The following is a 24,064-nucleotide window of genomic DNA, read 5'->3' on the forward strand; positions in this document are numbered from 1 at the left end:
AGATACCTCTTTAAATACAGATCCGCGCTGCGCTCAGCCAGCAGCGACCACACTTACAGAACTGAGGGCATTCGTGAAATACTGAATCTATGTCCATATTGCTTTAAATCCACCTGCCAGTAAAATAATTTCTGCTGAAAGGCAGTTCAATGAGATATCGAACATTTATATTAGGAAGATTATAGCCAAATTACAGTTTAAGATTTATCGATTTATCATATTCATTCACAAACTTTTATTACACACTTACAATGTGAGAGGCAATGTGCTTTCACGTATAGTAGCTCACGCATTTATTTGCACTGCAAAGCAAGTCGTATATCATCTTTCTATGTCATTACTGGCTACTTTGCTTTCTGCTCCCAAAGTTGTAGCTTCTGTATTAAAATAAAATAGAAGTGAAAACATGATAGCAATTTAAAGAGAACTAGTATTGGGATGTCAGCCCAACTGTGTCTGATAACTGTGTTTTCTATACAATTAGTATGTTGATAGGGAATGTTACGATTTTCCTCCTACTACAATTTCTGATTGTCTCTATTATTACTAGATCAAGAATACACTTTGTGTTACTAATAGCGCTGATTATTATTATTTATAACGTTGCTTACGTCTTTTTTTTTGTACATTTTATGAGTCAAATGAACCCACCAGGCCGTATTAGCAACAGATGTGCTTTGGTGGAAAAATGGTTCTGGGCAAGAAACCTGAAATACGTGCTTAAGAGAGCAGTTTGTTTTAAGAATCTCTTCTGCTTTAAGTTTTAAATATACTATAAATTATAGTATACATGGAAATATGTCAAAATATTTATATCTCCATATAATGTAAACCCATTTATTTCTCTTGAATTGATTGGTCTAATTACCAATGTCCCTTACCTACGATTTTAGAACACGTAGATTCATGCTCGAGGGCTCAGTTTTGTAATTTCCTGTCCCAGTTAAGGCACATTCGTCAGGTACTGACCCTAACGAATCCCCAAGCTCGTGCCAACCTCTGCGGAAGGCGGGCGGGGAGACGGATCACAGGGAATCAAGAGGCACCGCGCAACCTTGAGTTTACAGAAGAGGAGGCAGAGGGTACAAGGAGTCGATATGCCAAGTCGTAAAGGACCGGTCCTAGAAGCCACACTGCTCTGTATAAACAACCTGTGTCTCTTCAGAAGTCTGCCTTGGTCCCTTTCCTCCTTTTTTGTTCAAGGGACTCAAAACCCTCAGGCCGGCGGATCCCAGGAAAGAAGTCAAACGGGCTGTGGGAACCCCTCCGGGGCTCAGCTACCAATGCCACGGAGCGACTGCACTCGGTCGGAGGCCACTAACGGCGGTTTCTATTGGCTCTCTTACAAAGGTTGTGCGCGCGTGCGTGTGTGTGCGCGCGTGCGTGTGTGCACGTGTGTGCATGCATGTGCGTGTGTGCGTACATGCGTCCGAATCTTCTTTCACGTCTTAAGTGGTCACACTCTGCTTTGGCACTGACATCGGCCCTTACCACTGTCGCTGCCCTGAGAGCCGGGTCAGCGTTTCTGCTGTGAGGCCTAGCGGGAGGGTTTATTCGGAAGGCATCTGGCTAGATACACATTTGTTCTTTTTTTTTTACTATGCATGTTGGAAGGGAAGTTGTGTGACATTTTATTTATTTTAAGTTGTCTTTTTTTTTCCCCCTTAGAACAGCAAAAGGACGGATGTTTTTGAGAATAATCTTTTTTTAGTTACTGATTTCTACAAGCAAAAGCTTTTTCATATATTTGAATAATTCTTTTTGTAAAACAGACTATTTTACTTTGAAATGCAGCTGCTCTGTGCACTTTCTGACTACTCACCCCAGAAAGTTTCTACTCTAAAGGGGTCCCAGGGCTACATACTGTCTTACAAAAAGTGATTCTCAAAAGTGCTTTCCTAAGTTAAGGAATTCTTGCAACTATTTGAAAATTACCCTCTCTTTTCTAAATTTTACACTGAGTCTACGCCATGCCACCCTGAACAAGCCAGGTCCCATCTGTTCTCAGAAACTAAGCAGGTTCGGGCCTGGTTAGTACTTGGATGGGAGACCACCTAGGAAGACCAGGTGCTGTAGGCGTAAAAAATAAAAAAAATAAGGGATCGTAAGCTGACAAGGTCCTTGCAATCTGTGAGGTCAACCAAGGATTGCCTTGCCAAATAAATAAATAAATAACATAAAAATAAATGAATAAATAAATAAATTTTACATTGAAAAATATTGTGACAATCTGACAAAAGCAAACTTGAAGCTGAATGTTATATTTTAGATCTATGATGGATGATATATTGTGTTATTTAAGAGCAATCTTTCTTTTCCTTGTTTTTCATTTTTAAATATTTACTGAATATCTGCTGTGTACTAGGCTCTGGCCTGGGACACAAAGTACACAAATATGTAACGTATACTCCCAAACTTCAGTGAACATATCTATTATGGAAAATAAACTATGTACACAAACGCTTTGCCTTCCAACCCCCAAATTAATGTGCAGTCACAGTGCAAAAAAGGAAAAGATAACTTCTAGATAGAGTATCTGGAGAAGACTTTCAGAGCTGTAGCCATCGAGGTAGAGGATGCTTAAGGCATCCACGTGTGAGATTAAAGGTTGGGAATCCACAGAGTGTCACCAAAGTGAGGAAAAGCACGGGACATACTGACTCACTGGGAAGCCACCTATTTTGATGAAACTGTAAAAAAATGCAGTAACAGATGGCTCTAAGGTGAGCCAAGATCCCATTCTAGTAGGTCTTGAGTGTCAATTTAAAGTGGCAGTTTGTTATTCAGTAGGTAATGGGGAATCACTGGTAAGATTTAAGTAAAAAAATAAACAAATCTCTGCAAAAGATAAATCAGATGATGATAATACGATAAATCAAAATGTAAAAGTAATGATGTGAATAACGTATTCCCATTGCTATTATTGTTATAATCAGAGAACGACATTGTCATAGCCCTCTTTTTTCTGGGGAGAAAGAGCAAAGTGCAGGAAGAAAACAAAATAGACTGGATTTAGAAGAGGATTAAACCAATGGCAGCATAAAATGAGAATAAGATACTGAATTTTAAAATAGTAAAGAAGCTAAGCTAGGTAATTTTTACAGGTAGAAAATTTAGTCCAAACTAACTTAGAGAAAAATGTTAGATCATCTACATGAAAATTCAGTAAGCGTGATCAGGTCGTGGTCCCTCTGTTCTTGTCCACATATTGGTTTATTCCTAAGCACAATGTGATTCAAGAATAGCTGCTGGTAGCTGCAGGCTAGCATCTTCCCATCCCAAACCCAGCGGAAAGGAACATCTCTTCCCCAACACTGATGAAAACGCTGGACCCTGATTCACACTAGCCTGAGTTGGGTCAGGGTACCTCTCAGAAACATTAACTAAAGCTAGTGGTTTTCTGATTGATTAGACCTGAGCCTCCTACTCACATCTGAAATCAAGGGTGAAGCCAGGCCATCTAAAAGGTTATGACGAAAAATTAGAAGACATGGCTCCCCAGAGGAAGACTGGGCTATTTACAAAGAGAAAGATAAATAGATACCAGATTGGCAAAACAGAAACAAAACTTGCGTCTATGTCTGCAGAGGAAACAACCCACATGTGCAATGAGGAGAGCGAGGGAGATGAGGAGGCCACTGGGGACATCTGAGAGAGTCGAGGAAGCCATTAGAGGAGGGTGACCAATTGCAGAGGAACAGTAACTGTACATAGCATTAGAACTACAGGTATTGGGGGGAATTAATTTGAATATCTTTGAGAAAAAAAAATGTATCTACATTTCACATTTTTTTTTAAATCCAGGTAATATGGGGCTACATGAAACTGAGTTACTCAAGTCACAGAACTCATAGTATTTGGAGGGTAAATGGTATCAGAAAGCATAACTTGGCATTCATTCAGAATTCAAGAATCGGTTCGGTATCCGAGCACTTGCAACAGACTGGGCAACGTTCAAGTTCCCACAGTTGAACAGTGAACATAACTGAGTCCGAGGAAGGCAGAAAATGAACAGATAAAAAGTAAACACATTGCTTATGTGGGAATGATAAGTAGGGTATTTTAAGAAAGCAAGAATGACTACCCAGGAAGAGGGAAGCGGGAGTAAAAAGGACGAGAGCAGACAGAGCCGGAGATGTGGGCTGAGGGTGTTTGAGATTGTGTTTCCTTCAGCATGTGACAGGAAGGTCTGGCCAGGTGACTGCCCATTTTCTGGGTGCCGTGTGAGCTGCGAGGAGGCAAGAGTGGAAGTCCGCTCTCAGTCAGGGGCTACTCGAGTTTCCCAAGGAAGGTCATGGCAGCTTGATCCACCATACGAAGAAAAGGTGAAAGTAGACAAGTCAGAATGCGTTCAGAAGACGAAGCTGGAAGACTTGACGAGTAAGTTCTGGGACCCCAGGACAAGGCAGGACAGGAAGCACTCAGTGTCGCACCAGGGCAACTGAGCAAATGGGGGTCATTCTCCAAGGCAGGGACCACTGCTGAAAATACCAGGGGAAAGGGAGATTTGGGGACAAACGAGAATTCGATTTTGAAGATGTCAAGTTTCAAATACTATTAGACATCTGAGAAACAGACCTGGGGCATTTAGAGGCTACGTGGGAATTAGAATCTGGGGTTTAGAGACGGGTGGGGGATGACCCGAGCCGAGAGAAGGGGTATGGAGATGGCAGTAATCTTTCCAAAGATTTGTTCTTATGAAACACTGCCGTATTTTCTACCTAAAATATCTTGATTCATTGAACCAAGATCAGCTAACCCCAGGTTTAAGTTATGTGTAGCATAAATAACACATATTTCAGCCCTGGACTTTCCAGCTACAGACAAATAGAGGTGAGCACGGCCCGTCGCTATCACTGCCACTTTGCCTCATCAGGCTCTGCTACAGCTGTGCCTTGCTGAAGTACCAGGACCCAGTTCCGTTTTCCTTGCAGTCCTGAGATATTTGGTGCACTTGCTGAGGACTGATGTGTGACGGTTGTGTTAGGCAGCTGCGGGGTCTGGCAGGAACGTTGCGATGCAGACTCCCAGGCGCTCCCATCCAGGCGGGGTCTAGCTGGACCACTGCTCTCACAGTGAAGTGTGACAAGCCGGCCAGGTTAGAGAAGAAGCTGTGGACGGCAGCGCATTCCGCCCACTGCTCCCAGCCTCCCAAGCAGCCCTGACATAGACTCCAACGCGGATGGCCATTCTAGGAACAGCCAGGAACTCTAAGTTCTTTGGTGTTAACAGCAAAAGAAATCTTAAAAATGTAAATGCCGGGGTGGAACTCTTTAGATTCTATGATAATGCAATTAAAAAAAAAAAAATCATGCCCCAATTTAGGTGAAGAACAACCCGTACTGGATCCAAGTTAGTAAGTCTGGGGACGAGATCCGAGACGATGGCCGTGTAGGTGGACGCTGCACTTGCCCCCTCCCGTGAGCAAACTCAAACATGCACACGTTTCAGTAGCGGTTACTCCTGTGAGACAAGAGGGCTGGCGAACGGCTTCGGGTAACAGAGAAAGAGACCTGACAGACAGGCTGGGAAGCCCCGGGGCCCCCTGGGAGCTGCGGGAACGCTCCAGCCCCAGGAGCTGATGGCCCTGCTGTTACCCGCTCCCCCACCCCCTCACCTCGATGTGGCGGGGGAGCTCTGTTAGGACTTTGGCCCACCTGCAAGATCACCACAGCAAGCTCACAGTGACACTGTCGGGAACCTTCTGCCTCCAAACAAAGGGAGCAGGTCGCCTGGGGGTTCGCCCGAGAGAGGGGCCTGTGCCTTGGAAAGCATCTCCATTCCAGTGACATTCAATAGGCTCTTGCTGAGCCTTGCTCAGGTATTGTTAGGTGACTAGGCAAGAATCTTTGTAGGGCTGCCTGAGAAAAAATTTCCTCTAGGACATGTAGCAGACCTATAGGGCTCTCCACTGCATTTGCCTCGTCCACACACTTGCACATAAAGGCTGATTTTCCCTACAAGTTTGTTCAGACTCAGGAGATCTCAAAATTAACATGTGAAAACGAGCCTCCGAGGCCAACAAGCCCCACAGCAGCCAGCCTCCTGCTAACACTAAGACGCTTCAGATGACAATCCTTGATATTTCTAAATCGATCTTTTTGTGCACACGATTAGAAAGAGCCAGCTATAAAATTAGGTAAAATGGCTGGAAATTATATTTAATTGGCCTCTCCAAAGCTTCGAAAAGAGGATTAAGATAAATAGATCGACCTATGATGTCGTTTCGGTTTCGACCCAATTTTTTGAGTTATTAAAAATGGTTGGCCTTAGTTTAAAAAAAGGAAGGTCATTTGGAACTTGACTTGTCAAGGACAGATATAAATTGCAAATGACTCTCAAACAAAATCTGGATCCAAGGGTGGCTCCATAGTACAGCAGTTAGTACGTCTGCTTGACAGGCAGAAGGTCCTGGGTTTGTGCCCCAGGTAGAGCCACGGACCAGGCCCTGGGTGCGTCTGGCCCCAGGTACACCAGGCCCCGGGTGCGTGCTGTGAGCATGTGGGAGGAGACGCCAGGTCTTCAGAGATTCAGTTCTTAAGGGGAAATGGCAACATCCATAGGTCAGGGGTGGAAGTTGGGGAGGGGGGCGGGATTAAAGAAGGAAAAAAAATTGGGGTCTAACTGTTCTCTATTTGTGTCTATCTATGTCAGTTTATATACATATGTTGTAAATGTGAGACAATTTTCTACCTCTGGGTGGTATGGTTAAAATTAAAGACAAACACTTGTGAGGACTGGGTATTCTAAAATTCTCAGAAATATAGAAACTAACTCAAATGCTTTTCAAGTTCTTATGCTCTAAGATTAATCCTTAGTAAATAAAAAGCTATCTTAAGTTTGTTGGTTTAAGTAAAACATTTGTCTTTATTTTGTCCGAATTAATAGTCCGTGTTAATAACTGAATTTGATGTTTCTAGAAGTTATAAAATATCTTTATAAATCTGCCAACCTAAAGAATGCTAATTGCTTACTCCTTAGTTTTCATTAGAAATTGAGGTTTTAAAGGGTTAAAATCTCAATATATGTAGGAATAATTTTTCCATGTTCCATAAGGTCCCCTAGAACACCTCAAAATATTTTTTTACGTTAAATTCCATGAGGGACGTTGTAAAATAAGTGATAAAAAAACTTCTATAGTATATCATATAGGTAAACAGAGGTTGCAAATTAAATAAACAGTCAAGGCTATAGGAAACCCAAGACAGCTACTTAGTTCTTCTTGGCTCCCTGGAATCAACATAGTGACCTTAAATGAAGGAACTTATGAGCTGACACTTTTGAAAGGAGACATCTTACACTATTGCCAAGGTTTGATGAAGTCACTTCAAAAAAATGTCAAATTGGCAACTGCTTCCTTTCACAGCAAGCTCCCAGGAGACAAAGACTTTAGAGTTCATTGACTGTCACCTGGAGATTTTGTTTATTGGAAAGGACACTAAATAAAGATACTCTCCAATCTCCTTGGAAAGGACTTTATCAGGTGCCTACCCACAAATATCCACATACCCTTGTCCATGACACTTGCTTCCACCTACAATGGGCACCAAAGACTTATCAAGGACAAGAAGCAGCTTAAACCAGAGGCAGACAGCTATCCCAAGACATCAGCAGGGCCTGTATACCTATGAATTGATACTGAACTCAGAACCCATTTGGTTTCATTGTCTTCACCTGTTTGCTAATGGTTTTAGTCTTAATAGTTCTATTTCTTCTTCGGGTTCTTCTATATAGTCCAACTGTTTATGATTAGCGAGCATGTATAAGATAATTGTTAATACTCTTTTCATGGCTAGATGCCGAACAGAGAAAAATGAGACAGGAAGCAAAACTCTGATCATGTTAGTTCTCAGGACAGAAATGATCCAGAGTGTTTTTTCACAATGAAGACTGTAAGATCCAACTGCCTTCCACTTACCTGCCCGTCTCCTTTGGGGAAAATTTGGCCTCAACTCACATTCTATGGTTATGGTATTGCCCCACCCAATGGTCAACAAGACGACGTCAACACTGAGACTTCCTAGGAATGGGCCTTCCTAGCGCTATGATACCAAACTATCTGACTGAAAGGTAACTCATCAAAGCATCCTTCAGTCTGATTTATGACCAAAAATGGAAATTGTGGGCAGAAAAGCAGTACTGTAATAAATCATAAATTCCTAACTGGGCAGGTCATAGTGGGTCATCAGGGCACACTGTAAGCAACACGTATGCTCTGATTGGGGTTGACCATTGTTTTCTTATATCATATTTATTAAGATGAATTTTACATGTTGTATGTTAGAGGTAATTAAAATTTATCATATTCATAAGATACTGCATAAAATGATACCATATTGAGGGCATATGAGAAAAGTTAGAACCACCATTTAGGTCCCGTGGCCTGTTCCAGAGTGACACCATGACACTGAGTATCTCAGATTTGTGGGGAAAAAAGTGCACCTGAGGTTATTTATAAGCTGGTTGGATACTGTGAGATAGAAGCACCTTTGGATTGAGAGAGAGAGAGAGAAGGAAACAAAAGAAGGAGGAGGGAGGGCAACGGGAGAGGAGGGTCTGCAAAGAACCTTTACACACAACGGGATCGGCAACCTGGAATGGCCCTATTTCTCCGAAGACCTGTTCAGCGTAATCTAACCATCTGCTTGTAGCAGGGGTGCGAAGCAGATTCTTCGTCGTAGTTGGTATGGAGATGGCAAAGCAGCCTAATATCTGGAAACCAGGCTGACTGACCAGATCTCTATCCGGTGAGTTTGAGATGTCTTGCATGCTATTTAAACTAAAATTGAGATTTTGCCAGACCCAAGGGTCAAGGGGGCCAGAGGGCACTTGAAGCAGAAATAAGTCCCACAGTGAAAAGAATAAAATTGATGTGCAAGAAGAGAAGAAAAAGATAAAAGATCTATATATCTACTCAAAAAAAAAAAAAAAAAATACAAAGGTTAATGGTAATCGCTGCTTATTCTGATCTAGTTCCAGCCTCTTTCAAGGGTCAGCTGCACAGGGATGTACTTTTTAAAAAAATACATACACAGACTCTCACATTATATATAATCTGTCTCTTTTATTTTCTTAAGATATTTGTAGTTATTTTTTAATTTGAAAATTAAGAAACACTTATAAAACCAGAAATGAAAATAGGACTCAAGTCAACCACTCACATATCTGAATAAATAGCAGTGGCTTTTAAAAGCAATAAAGAAAGAAAGCACTAAAGTACCATAGCCACATATGTGATGGCTTAAAGAGAAAAGAAGGCTTAACAAGCAGAGGAAAAGTCATTTGCACATTCTGCTGACCATATTACTCAAAACAATCTACAAATTCAATGCAATTCCCACCAAAATACCAATGACGTTCTTCTCAGAACTAGAACAAATAATGTTAAAATTTATGTGGATCCACAAAAGACCATGATTAGCCAAAGCAATCTTGAGGAAGGAGAACAGAGTTGGAGGTATCACTCTCTGATTACAGACTATACTACAAAACTATAGTAATCAAAAAAGAATGGTACTCGCACAAACACAGACACATAGATCAATGGAACAGAATAGAGAGCCCAGAAATAAACCCTCACTTATATGGTCAACTAATCTACAACAAAGGAGGAATGAATATACCATGGAGTAAAGATATTCTCTTAAAAAAGTGGTGCTGGGGAGGGGTCAGGGCTTGGAGGCGTGAGGAATCTCCCCTGACCTCTCCCCTTGAAACTACAAAAAGCCAAGCACCTAAATCTCAACAGATAACACCCAATCTGCACACGAGCACGGCTGAGAGAGCTGTGCATCAGAGCATCTGAATGAAGGCGGATCATTCGTGCACAAGACAGGGTGATGGAGCAAAAGAAACAAAGCCAGGTGCAGTGGAAAGCAGCCCCAGCCCAGAGCTCCCGGCGGGGCGAGGGGAAGGGGAGAACAAAATAATGATTTCTTGGCTCTTTAAGGCCTGGAATAGTCCTGTCTGAGAAATAAGCATATTCCATGCAGTGGAGACCAGGGAGCAGGGCAGAGAGAAGGGCAGAGGCGGAGCACCAAGGGGCGACAGCTGTGTCTTAGCAACCAACTTAGCTAGTCAGAAAGCTGAGTCACAGAGCCTGGCGGCCTTCTCCGACCAACCCAGAGGGCGCCCTCCTCCCCTCCTTCCCCCAGCGAGTGCCCAGCCGCAGGGGATATCGTGAAATATACACAGCAGCCGGTCCCAGAGAGAGGGGAGGAGATACAGATGCAAGCAGTTGAAGCCTAAGTCAGCATTACTAGAAAACAGTCACACAAACCACTGGCGTCTTCCAATTCACCCACCTCCACCCAGTCAGGCTGATTCACAAGGAAGCAGCGGAGCATTGCACCTGACAGTAGGAGCAGTACTGGAGCTTCAGGGCCTTCGCAGACGCGTGATCTCCCATCGCCCTTCACATTCTCCAGCCGGGATGCAATCCTGGGACTGAGGCCGCCTGGTCACAGAGGGGATACACACTTCTCCAGAAAACGAAAAAAAAGGGAGGGGGCATTCTTAACCTCAAAGGAGAAATCCAGCGGGCTTGGGCAGTGCAGGAAGCTTTGACACCACCTATAAGGAATCAAAAGAAAAATCTCTTATTAACCTGCTAAAGACAGATCACTCTATAATAAGTTTTTAAAAGCAGATTACATTCCCATTAATGTCTACATGAAGAACAGTCCATCAAACACCATGAACAACCAAGACAGCTGAGAAAGAAAATGAAAAATTTCTAGAAAACAAGCATAAAGGGATAGAAATATGCTATTTAAATGACAGAGAATTCAAGATTGCACTTCTAAAAAAATTCTCAATAAGATGCAAGAAAATTCTTAAGGACGGTTCAAAGAACTTAGAAACAAAATCATCAGACAACAGGAATACTTTACTAAGGAGATCAAAACTCTGAAAAAGAACTAAATAGAACTTTTGGGAATGAAAAACTCACTAAAAGAGATGAAGAATGAAATAACAAACAACTGACCAGATAGAAGAAAGAATTAGTGGTATCGAAGAGAGAAATCTGGAAACAATGCAGAAGGAAGAAGAGAAAGACTTGAGAATAAAAAAAAGGAAGAACTCTACAAGAACTATCTGACACCATCAGAAAAAGCAACATAAGAATAATGAGTATACATAAAGAAGAAGAGAGAGAGAAGAGAACCGAGAGCATATTCAAACAAATAGTTGACGAGAATTTCCTAAACCTATGGAAAGAACTAGATATTAGAATCCAAGAAGCAAACAGAACACCTAATTATCTCGACCCCAAAAAAGGCCTTCTCCAAGACACAATATATTAAAATTGTCAAAAATTTATGACAAAGAAAGAATTCTCAAGGCAGACAAGGAAAAGAAGACAGTAACCTATAAAAGAAAACCCATTATTTTATCATTGGACTTCTCAGCACAAACCTTACAAGTTAAGAGGGAGTGGAACCAAATATTCAAACTATTGAAAGAAAAACATTACTAGCCAGGAATAATATATCCAGCAAATCTCTCCTTTAGATATGAAGGAGAAATAAAAATTCAGACATGCAAAAGCTGAGGGAATTTTCTACCACAAGACCTCTATTACAAGAAATACTGAAGGGGGTCATTCTTCCTAGAACAAAGGGACAAAAAATATGTAACTATGAGTAAGATGACTAATAGGCAGACAGAAGCAAACAAGTGCAACCCTTATGAAGAACAGGGTATTATAAGCTTAGATATTACATAATGGTTAAAGGTTTAAAGAAAAAACTTTAAAGGAGAATAGCTACTGCAACTTGAAAAGGAACATATAGTGTAAAGACAGATAATGCGAGACAACAAAAACAATGGGAGAGAGGAAAGATCCAAATATGCAAAGGGGAATGGAGATAAGCACATGCAGAAGAAAAAGGACTACTGTATATTAATAACTTTCTTTTACATAAACTTAGTGGAAACCACACACACACACACCAGAACTGAGACACATAACATAAAACAAGAGGGGACAGAGTGAAAACCATAAAACACCACCAAATTAAAATAATAGACAAAAACATAAAGACGAAACAGTGGGAACACTGAGCTACCACAAAACAAAAGATAAAATGGCTATAGGAAAACTTCATATTTCAATGATCACCCTAAATGTAAATGGACTAAACTCATCAATAAAAAGATACAGAATAGTAGATTGGATCAAAAAACAAAACCCAACTATACGCTGCCTTGAAGAGACATATTTCAACTGCAAGGACAAATATCAACTCAAAGAAAAAGGGTGGAAAATGATACTCTTAGAAAATGGCATCCAAAGAAAAGTAGGTGTGGCCATTCTCATATCTGACAAAATAGACTTCAAGATAGAAAAAAGTAATGAGAGACAACAATGGACACTTCATAATGATAAAGGGGACCATACATCAAGAAGACATAACACTTATTAATATTTATGCTCCCAATCAGGAAGCACCAAGTTATATAAAGCAACTGCTAGCAATAACAGAACTAAAGGGAGATACTGACAAAAATTATGGTAGAGGACCTAAATAACCCAATGTCAGCTATGGATCATCCAAACACAAAATCGATAAGGAAATATCATCCTTAAGCGACATTAGAACAATTGGACATTATCAACATTTACAGTGCCTTTCATCCCCAAATATCAAATTATACATCTTCTCTAGTGTACATGGAACATTCTCAAGGATGGACGATATGTTGGGACACAAAACTAGTCTGAACAAATTTAAGAAGATTGAAATCATACCAAGCATATTCTCTGCCCACAATGCTTTGAAACTGCAGATAAACTGTAAAAAGAAATCAGAAAGAACCACAAATACGTGGCGATTAAACAACATGCTACTGAAGAACAACTGGGTCGTAGAAGAAATAAAAGGAGAGATCAAGAGATACACAGAAACAAATGAGAATTTAAATACTAGATATCAAAACTTTTGGGACACAGTAAAAGCACTAATAAGAGGAAAATTCATATCATTACAGGCCCATCTCAAGGAACAAGAAAGATTCCAAATAAACAACCTAACATTTCATTTAAAAAATCTAGAAAAAGAAGAACAAATGAAGCCCAAAGTCAGCAGAAGAAAGGAAATAATAAAAATTAGAGCAGAATAAAATGAAATTGAGAACAAAAAGACAATAGAAAAAAATAATGCAACAAAGAGCTGGTTCTTTGAGAAGATTAATAAAATTGACAAACCCCTGGCTAGACTCACTAGGAAAGAAAGGAAAGGACACAAATAAACAAAATCAGAAATAAAAGAGGAGATGATATCACAGATACCACCGAAATATTATGAAAAATTATGTGCCATCAAATTTAATAACCTAGAAGAAATAGACAAGTTCTTAAAAATATACAACCTTTCTAGACTGAATTGTGAATAAATAAATAGATCAACAGTATGAAAATCGAAACAATTAAAAACCTCCCTAAAAGTAAAAGTTCAGGACTGGATGGCTTCACCAGTGAATTCTACCAAACATTCAAAGATTTAACCCTGTTCTTCTCAAACTTTTCCAAAAAATTGAAGAAGAGACAATACTTCCTAACTCATTTTATGAGGCCCACATTACCCTGATACCAAAACCTGGTAAAGATAACACAAAAAAAGAAAACTATAGACCAATATCTCTCATGAACGCAGATGCAAAAATACTAAACAAAATACCACATAACAAATACAACAAGAGTTAAAAGATTATACTCCATGATCAAGCGGGCTTCATTCCAAGGGCACAGGGATGGTTTAACATATGCGAATCGATTAATGTGATATACCACATAAACAAAATAAAGTATAAGAATCACATGATCATATCAGTAGATGCAGAAAAAGCCTTTGATAAGATATAGCATCCATTTATGATTAAAGCACTTAATAAAACGGGTATAGAAAGAAAGTACTTCAACATACTAAAGGGCAAATATGACAAACTCTCAGCTTACATCATTCTTCATGTAGTAAAACTAAAAACTTTCCCTCTAAGATCAGAAACAAGACAAGATTGTCCACTCTCTCCACTATTATTCAATATAGTATTAGAAGTCCTAGTGAGAGCAATCAAGCAAGAGAAAGAAATAAAAGGCATCCAAATATGGAATGAAGAAGTCAAATTGTCACTTTTTGCAGATGACGTGATTCTCTATATAGAAAACCCTAATGACTCCACTAAAAATCCATTAGAAATAATAAATAAAGTAAAATTTCAGGATACAAAATCAGTGTGCAAAAATTCATAGCATTTCTATACACAAACAAGGAATTTTCAGAAAAAGAAACAAAAGCAACAATTTCTTCTGCAAATTGCAATGAAAAGAATAAAATACATAGGAATGGATCTAACGACGCATGTGAAGAACCCATACGCTGAAAACTATAAGACACTATTAAAGGAAATTGAAAAACATATAAAAAATGGAAAGATATTTTGTATTCATGGACTGGAAGAATCAACATAGTTAAAATGACCTTATTATCTAAAGCATTATAGAAATTTAATGCAATCCCCATCAAAATCCTAATGGCATTCTTTAAAAACATAGAACAAAAAATCGTCAAATTTGTATGGAAGTACAAAATACCCTGAATAACCAAAGCAATCCCAAGGAGCAAGAATAAAGCCAGAGATATCATTCTTCCTAACATCAATTTATACTACAAAGCATCAATAATCAAAACAGCGTGGTATTGGCAGAAAAACAGACACAAAGACCAACGGAACAGAATCGAGAATCCAGAATTACACCCTTGCATATATGGGCAAATAGTTTTCAATGAAGGAGCCAAAAACATACAATGGAGAAAATAAAGCCTCTTCAATAAACAGTGCAGGGAAAATTGGAAAGCCACATGCAAAAGAATGGAACTAGACTGTTATCTACCACCATACACCAAAATTAACTCAAAGTGGACCAAAGACCTGAATATAAGACCTGAAACAATAAATTGCATAGAAGAAAACATAGGTACTAAACTCATGGACCTAGGATTTAGAGATGATTTTATGAATTTGACCTCAAAGGCAAGGGGAGTAAAAACAAAAATAAGTGAATGAGACTGTGTCAAACTAAAAAGGGAACCCTTGTGCACTTTTGGTGGGACTGCAAATTGATGCAGCCACTGTGGAAAGCAGTATGGATATTCCTCCAAAGATTAAAAATAGATAAACCATACAATGTAGCAATTCTGCTTCTGGAAATTCAAAGAAAATGAAAACACTAATTTGTAAAGATATATGCACCCCTGTGTTCACTGCAGCATTATTTACAATGGCCAAGATATGGAAGCAACCTGGGTATTCATCGATAGATGAATGGATAAAGAAGAGGTGGAATCAACTACGATGCAGCAATAAAAAAGAATGAAATCTTGCCATTTGTGGCAACATGAATGGACCTAAGTAAAATAAGTTCAATAAGAAAAGATAGATATGAGGAATAAAATTTTAAAAAATGAACAAACAAAACAAAACAGAAATGAACCATGAGAAACAGAGAACAAGGGATAGTTACGAGAGGGGGTGGGAGGATGAGTGGAAACGGTGAAGGGAAATACACTCAATAATATTTCCATAAGGTTGCTCGGTGACAAACGAGCATTAGAATTAGTGTGGTGATCACGCTGTAAAGTATAAAAATGTTGAATTACTATATTGTATACCTGACACTAATATAACCAACATAATATTGTATACCAGCTATGCTTAAATAAAAAAATATCATTTGGAATGAAATATAATTTTGTGCCTAGAAAAGGTATATGTGTGTGTGTGTTTGTGTAAATTGAACTTGAAGAATTTTTTTGAGGAGGAATTCTTTTTCATTCTCTCTCCATGTTTCTTTCTTATTCATCTTGATCTTCGTTTAAAACTAGTACAGATTTATTTTGTATTAGGATTTATGAGCCTACATGGACATATTTGGTTTTGGAAAAGAAAATTGTCACAACAAAAGTAGAGTTTTCTTTTATATTTACCATTAGTGAGAACGAGGTCAATGTGGAAACTCAGAGATATCACTGGATTGGTCAGTGCATGTAGATCCGGAGGAGCAATGACAGGAGGTGACACAGCAAAGCACACAACCCCTGGGGGTGGGTGGGGCTGGCCAGCTTTGTCCATTCACTTGCTTGAAACGATCACATCATTACCGTTAAATTGCAGAGCACAATTTAGATAACTAATGGACTCCACTAGAGCAAATGGAACTTAAGTGAATTTCAGATCAATGATCTTAGAAATTTAACTTTCCTGGGAAACGATTTAGAAAACAACAGTCTGTTTATTCATTTCAATAAACATTCATTGAATACTGTATTAAATGAAGCTGATGAGGGAAATTAGCAAGACTGGATCTTTCCCTCAAGAATTTCCCAGTCTAAATGAGAAATTAAACAATAAAATATAATGTGACATATGCTATTTGAAAAAAAACTAAAAGAGCATTGTGAAAAAAGATGAGAAAAGTAAACATGAGCTTACTTCTGAATGCAGTCAGGATACGAAGTTAGCACTGATTTATGAGTAGACACTGAAGAGAGATTATTAGCACATTTGTACAAATGTACATACTGCAAAATAATTTGTGATAGCTACCGTTTGCACTGTGCAGTGTGATTAAATATGTTTTCTAATGAAGTTATTATGCCCCTTTGGAGACATAGGAGGTATAAATTTCCTTAATCTCCGAGTTTGCATTGTACATATAACATGGAATGAGAAAGTAAGCACATTGGACAACAGTAATTTGCAGAGCACAGCTTGGCTTTCAAAACAGTTTCTTATTACTTTCACAAAAAATGGTGCATGAGCAATTAGCAAAAGAATGGCACAACAGTTCAAGACTTATTAATTACAATGCAGTGTAGATATTGAATCTATTATCAGAAGATTGAATTGAAATACCAGGTTTGTCGGTAATAATCTCCAAGACCATGAGCGTAGCTCTACCTTTATGAGACCTAATATTTTTGTTATTGAAATGATATAAGACCAACATTGCAAGGTTGTTATGAAAATTGAAAGAACAAAGAAAGAGAGAGAGATCTTACATGTATCTCTTTTTGTGTATCTTGGCAAAGTTAAAAATACTATTTATTGCTTATCACATCCTCAAACCTGATACTATTTTTAAAGACAGATTAACTGTTTTGCAAGATGTAGAAACCACAAGTTTTTTTTCACCTACGCCCTTGGTAAATGTGTTTGCCAAATATTTCAAATTAAAAAGTTTAAAATTGAATATGTAAGATTAGTACCTATTTGAATGGGCGTCTTTACTTCTAAATAACAGAGGAAGCAAGTAAAACCTCGCCTCATTCCTCCAGTACTTTAAAAACATTGGCACTTTCAACATTCAAGCTGAAAAGGTAACTTAAGCATGCATGTCACTTGCAAACTCATGCAAGACATGGGGCTACAGAACAAAGTGGACTTAGAACTAAGTTATATTAAGACATAATAATAATAGATACTCCAATATTAACCAATTCCTGAGCTAAGAAATTTAAAAAAGAAACCTCAATTCCACTCTGAAATTTAGGAAGAGAGCATCTGACGCGCGCTCCAGGCCTTCAACAATCTGAAACCCGCAGGCCCAAGGAGCTCAAATCTGGGTTCGAGATGCGAACGCTTCTGCACAGAATGAATAATTCCCGCATTTTCTTGAGAGGCGCGGAAGGTGCAGCAGCGCTTGCGTGCGTCTTACGGGGCTGGCGAGATCCTGGACTAACTTTCTCCGAAGCCATGGAGATCGATGCCAAGTCACACTCGATATCGAAACTGCAGTTAAAATGCACTCATTACGGCTGAAGGATTCTCTGTAACTACAATCATTCTTAAATAAAAGTGATCTATTAAAATTTTTCGTGAATACATAGATTCATAAAATAATTTTCTTCACTGGACAACCAAGTTAAACTTGAGCTCAAGCAGTTCATAGTAAAAATGATAGTAAAAGTGAAAAAAAAATTTAAAAGCTACAAAAATTAGAAATTTAATATTTTATTCCCATCTTGAATATTGAGGATCTTTTATATCTAATCCCCCAGCTCCAATAGTGACAATACTGAAATTTATATAGACCTTGTGAATTTTAGGGTCGAGTTTGGAGATAATGCTTTCATATAAAGAAAAATATAACTAATGAGATGACAGTAATAAATAAAGGATAGCTTTAATTTTCGGTATGCCTACTATGTGATAGATGGTCCTAGATATTTTTAAAATATGAAAATGTTCAATCCTCACATCTACCTTTTAAAACAAGCCTTTATATTCTAATAATCCAGTCGAATATTATTTATGTGCGATACTAAAATGGGGCATGTGGTTTGCCTCAGGACATATGGCTAGAGATGACAGAGTCACAATCCGAGACCAGGCCTGTTGAACGCAGTCCTGCGTTATTTTCTCCTTCAACCATGCAGTGTGTTTACGGTAAATGCTATCAGACATTAAAAGAATGAGAGAGATGGATTGGTTACCGAGGTCTGAACTGAACCCTTAAAAATAGAGAGGAGATAGATACAGATGACATTCTAGGGGGGCTAAACTGGAGCAAAATTATGATGTGTCCCCCTATCTTCACCCTGGGAGTTGACTCCAGCTCTTAGGGTGCCTCAGCACGCAGCTGGGAAACCTTAGAATTAGTCATCAAAGATCAAGAAAAAGGCCCTCGCAGGAAGCATTGAAATACATCAAGTTCGAACGATAGACACATGGACGTGTTTGATGGTCATAGCGCGCGCGGTAAGGGACGGGCTGACCTGGAGGTGAGCAGTGTGAAAGAAACGCTTCGCAGTTCTCAGTGCTTGAGTAAACAAAAAGAATAGCAAGAAAAAAAGTGTCAGATCCTTTAACTTTCTATTCCGTCCTGCTTTTATGGTTCTGCTTGAACTGGAGAGGTATTTGCTTGTGTCTGTAAAAGTCACTTCATCCAACTGGCCTTAAAAATGTTCACCTAAATAATAAAGGACTTTGATGAAAAGATATCTACGGGTCTACAAGATCTCTAAGATGTTATTTTTAGACTGAAATATCTCCAGGAATCTAAGGACCCTTCTAGATGTGCATTTTAACGATGTTTTGTTTAGAGGGTGTTTAATAAATACTTCTTAAGTAAATGCATCCCTACCTTCCATGCAGGAATTCGTTATTACCTAATAAATGTAGAACACTGGAAAAGTGTAGCGAAACTGCAAATGATGAGTGTTCTTCAGAGCACAGAAATTGTTTTCCCTTTTGATGAGCAAAATAAATTAGAAAATGAGAAAAATAAATTATAGGACATGTTAAATTTTATTCTCGATCAGGGCAAATGAATAACAAAAATAGCGCTCATTTTAGGATAAACATTTTTTCTTTTTGGAGATTCAGTGTTTTTTTTCTGGGCAAATCTGCTCCTGTCAGTGGTGAATGCCACGCAAACAAATACATTGTATGATTGACAGAATAGAAAAAAAGCTGAAGAATTAGTCGCCCCAGCACTGAAACTCACAGTCTATAACCCAATTTGCATATAAAGAAATTATAAGTCAAAGGTTTCTTTCCAAAGTGTAAACCCATTTCTGTAGCTATTTAAAACTCAAATAAAATCTGAAATAATCACAATAATTTCATGAATTTCACCCTCTGAGAACAGAGCTGACATCTTGAGGACGTAGGCATATTTTTCTCTTATGATAATGCAGTAGATGTTTCTAAAACTGCCTTAAGGAGAGATGCTGGTGCTCTTCGAGCATGCTTCAAAGAGATTTTAAAGGAAAACTAATAGGAAGAATTGTTAATAAAAAGGAAAATCGAATTTTGTTTGCATAATAATCACACTAAAAGTTTCAGCAGTTAAAGATAGTAACTGAAATGGAAAAAATAGAATTAGTAAGGAAGTTAGTCTTGTCTTTTTGATACCGTTGAATACATTTTTTGGCTTATAGTCATTAGACGTTCAGTCAGTGGAGCCTTCGTGAGCATCCTCTGCCTCTACAATCCCTTAGAGTGACTGGAATAAGTGTGAGAGTTCTACTACTTGGCACAGGACACTGGATGGAACACCTCTACACAGGCTCAGCTCTGCTTCTATTGCTAGAGCATCCACCCAAGGCCGTTTATTACCACAGTGGTTCAGATCTCCCCAAAACAGGGAGGCTGGCATGTTTCTATGGTTGTTACTGGAGTGATCATCTAAATTCTTGAAGGATGATGACTAGACTACGGGATATACTTTACAGATTAGATCAAACATACATGTGCAAATATTAGTGACAATCCCAAGAGTAGGTTAAACGAATGGTGGTTAGATTTTTACATAACTCTTGCTGGGTTAAATGATGCAGGTTTCAGTGAGAATGCTGACTTGATATTTTTTCTCTTACAAACTTTCATAGTACCTCTTAAATTACATAAGAGAATTGAATTGAAAGAGCAGTTTCCCTCCCTGTTATTCATCTGAAGCCTGCCTTCTTTCAATAGTTTATCTGCTGATTAACTAAACAGCCTTTGTTACAGAGCACAGTATAACATATCATTGAAAGCACACTTCTTTCCATCAAAAACATCGGGAAGAAAATAAGCAGCACATTCTTTGTGATGTGATTTAGTTTATAGTTGGTGCCCCTTACGTGTTTTGTGTAACTGTTACTGAAGCCTTCAACATTTATGTGATCACACAAAGAAATGCCATTTTTCAATTTAATAAAAATGTGACTATTTTAGACCTTTATGATACAGTGGATGGGCTACATAAGTCACTACATTCTTATTATTTCTGGTTGTCTAATAATTTAGATTAACTTTTGTAAATGGTAAACTAGCAGCAATAGCTTATCAATGACTTTGAGTTAATATTCTTGTTTCTTGAGGAAAAACCAGCAGTGAGACTGGATTGCTGATCTGAACGGTATAGATGTCCACTGTAAATTCAGGCATTCAGATTCAAATTTCAGAATAATTACTGTCCAAGCTACAGTGAACAGCTTCAGTGAATATCAGTATTTCAGGGCCTGAAAACTACCTCTCACCCTCACAGCATGAAAACTCTGAACTTGACGTTCTAAGTTAAGAATGAAATAAACATTAGGAAAAAAATGGATATGTTGGTTTTTATTTATTTTGAGGTGAAAAAAGTGATCAGGAGTGTTTTAACATTATGACTGTTAACATACATTTGACTTATCTCTATAAATATCTAAAAATCAGAAAATTAACTTAAAAATAATTCCGAAATGTATGGTTGTAAGAACTTTTATAAACACCTAATTATTTGGGTTTTGGTTCTGTGTACTTTTGAATATAATCAATAGAATGGCTCCTTTACAAACTTGAAAAAGCATACCATTCAAACTAGTTCAAACCTGTCTGCATTTTTTGGTATAATACTTGATGTCATGCTTTTAATTAGGCTTCACTCCAGATTAAATATCAAGGATTCATATTGGTCATAAGTAATTCAGTGGTTCAAGTTAGAATGCTACTAAAGTTTCTATGGCTATTCTTGTTTGCATTTCTGGCCTCAACTATTTCAAATATAAACAGAGAAAAAAATATACAATTGGTTGATGTAAGCTTCATTTCTAGTATCACTTTCAACTGTTTCTATTGATTTTGGACAAAGAAAACAAGTCAAGAAAGTAAAAATAGCTACCAAAAAAAGGCTTCTGGAGAAATTAAATTATTCAGGCCAGGTCTACAGTGAAGGAGAAAGTAGCCCTACCATGTAAGAAATTCAAAGAAATGGAAACCACATGGTCAGCAACGGTCATGGATGATGGGAAGACCTCAGCGTGTACTCCAAGCCTTGAGGTCTGTGCTGTTTAATTTTTTTTAAGTTTGCTTTTATTATTATATTTGTTTAAGTTTGCTTTTGTTGGAGAAAACAAAAGAGAACCAAAAACATTTAGAACAGTCTCATTCATGTAAGTCTGATTTGGTGAAATAAAATACATTTCATGATAAAAAGCATTTGCATTAACCTTGGCTGACGATGAATACCATCAAGCTCGTTCTCCTAAATGACCTCATGCACAAGGCGTTAAATTCAAGATATTCAAGGAAACTCCCCAAAATACTTTTTCCCAAATGTGTCACGGTAACTCATAGGAAATTAATAAACTTCCCATTCAATGACATTTAAAAAATGTATTGGATTTCCTATTCCTTTTGCAATGCCAGCTAAAGATATTCTGTTATCCTGCATGAAGGCATAGAATAGAGAAAAGCTAAATAAATAATTTTTTAAATTAATATGATAATCTGTTTATGCTATAATTTAATAAATATTTATTGTGTTTGGCTTATTGGAAGACTAACTCAAAAGCTATGTCACTTCATAATAAACTAAGGGAGAGACTAAAGGTCTGGGCAGACTGTGCTGTATTTAGTACTTTTATCGTGATCATGGAATATTTTCGTGTGAGACAAAAATACTCCTTCCATATTTTAAACTGAGCCTAAGATTTGGAGGAAATTCTAACCGGAATAACTAAGAGGAAGATGTTGTGCTTACAAAGGGAGTATAGCTCCACTTCACATCTAAAAAAATATATAGGCAGGTCGACTTGCAAGAATAAGGTTTAGTTTTCTCATCTGATTTTATTAAAGTCATAGATGCGACAGCATTCTCAGTGGGATGAAACATTCTTCCTATTTCATTAACTGTCCTGTTGGTCAAGTATATAATATACAAAGACGTGGCTTTTACTATTCCACATAAATGACCACCAAGAATATTGCATAAGTAATTAAATATTCTACACAGTGACTCATGTGGCTATATAAATAGCCTTTGATTATGCACAGAGTATATGTACATTTGCATTGAATACAACAAATGATGTAAAATAGATGTGAGAAATCAAAAACCAAATGATTCACTTTTTTTTTTTCGATATAGCATAGAGTGTCGGTTAATCCACACAGATGATACATTAAAACCTTTGTGATTTCTTCCAGAAGAACATTAGGAGGGACTAATGTTCATAAACAGCACACTGATAATGACAACTGCCATTCTCATGAAAACTTTGGACACAAAGAAGAGTGATTTTCTTACTACTCAAAAGCCACTGTGATCATCTGCATTTTCCCACAGAGATGGCAGAAACAGAGAATAACCGCCTAGATATAGATGGAGTTTTTACTCCTACTTTGTGACCTTAACTCACTACAGTTAATGCATTTTAGGTGAACAAATGAGAGAGAGAGAGAGAGAGAGGAGAGAAGAGAGAGAAAGAGAGAAAGAGATGGAGAGGGAGAGGGAGAGAGGGAGAGGGAGAGGGAGAGAGAGATCATTGGAAGGTAAAATAAAGAACCAGGAACATGAGATAACATGAAATTAGGCTAACAAAATTATGTTTTAATAGGAATGATGTGACTAGCCTGGGAAAAAAAATCGTGCCAAATCTAATGACTTAAAATAACAGCCATTTAAATTTATTTACGATTCTGTGGGCTGTCACTCGGGGCTGGCCTCAGTTGGGAAGGCTCGTCACCGTTCTCTCAGGTCTCGGTTGGAACAGCAGCGTCTGGGCCTCTCTGTCTGTGCTCTCATGTGTGGGAGGCTAGCCCGGGCTGTCCGTTTGTTGGGTTGGGTTTTGTTATCTGAGGTAATAAGAGCAGATTAGAGAGCTCTTCCCCTTCAGCAGGTCCCTTCCAGGTATCCCTTGGCTTTACTGACCAAGCACTGATGGAATGTGGGAAAGGGTCACACGAGCACCAGACCAGAGGGAGGCATGAGTCATTGGGTTCCATTACTGTGACAATCTCCCCCAGATGACATAGACCACACTGTCACAGGCTGAAAAACAAAAGAAACATATGACCAAAAAAACTGCTTAAGAAGAATGAAGGCTGAGAAGGGGTTATTGAATTTAGCATTTAGACTCAGTTTTAGGAATAAGAACGGGGCAAATCCAGATTGAAAGGGTCAAAAAAAGTGTGTGGGAGGGGAATGTGTTGTCTTCGGGTAGTAATTTATTGGCAAAAAAAAGGAGAAAAAGGGCGATGCCAGAGGAGGCAGCAACATTAGAGAAGGATTATCAGCTTATTGGTTTGTTTT

At 38.3% G+C, this 24,064-nt stretch overlaps 1 pseudogene; it reads left to right on the forward strand.

The window, feature by feature from the left end:
- The first annotated feature begins 1,961 nt into the window (after positions 1-1,961).
- Positions 1,962-2,079, forward strand: LOC120592690 (uncharacterized; annotated as a pseudogene).
- Positions 2,080-24,064: the final 21,985 nt, after the last annotated feature.

The sequence above is a fragment of the Pteropus medius genome, unplaced genomic scaffold (genome assembly GCF_902729225.1).
Source record: "Pteropus medius unplaced genomic scaffold, Ma_sr-lr_union100, whole genome shotgun sequence".
In the NCBI taxonomy this organism is placed as follows: Eukaryota; Metazoa; Chordata; class Mammalia; order Chiroptera; family Pteropodidae; genus Pteropus; species Pteropus medius.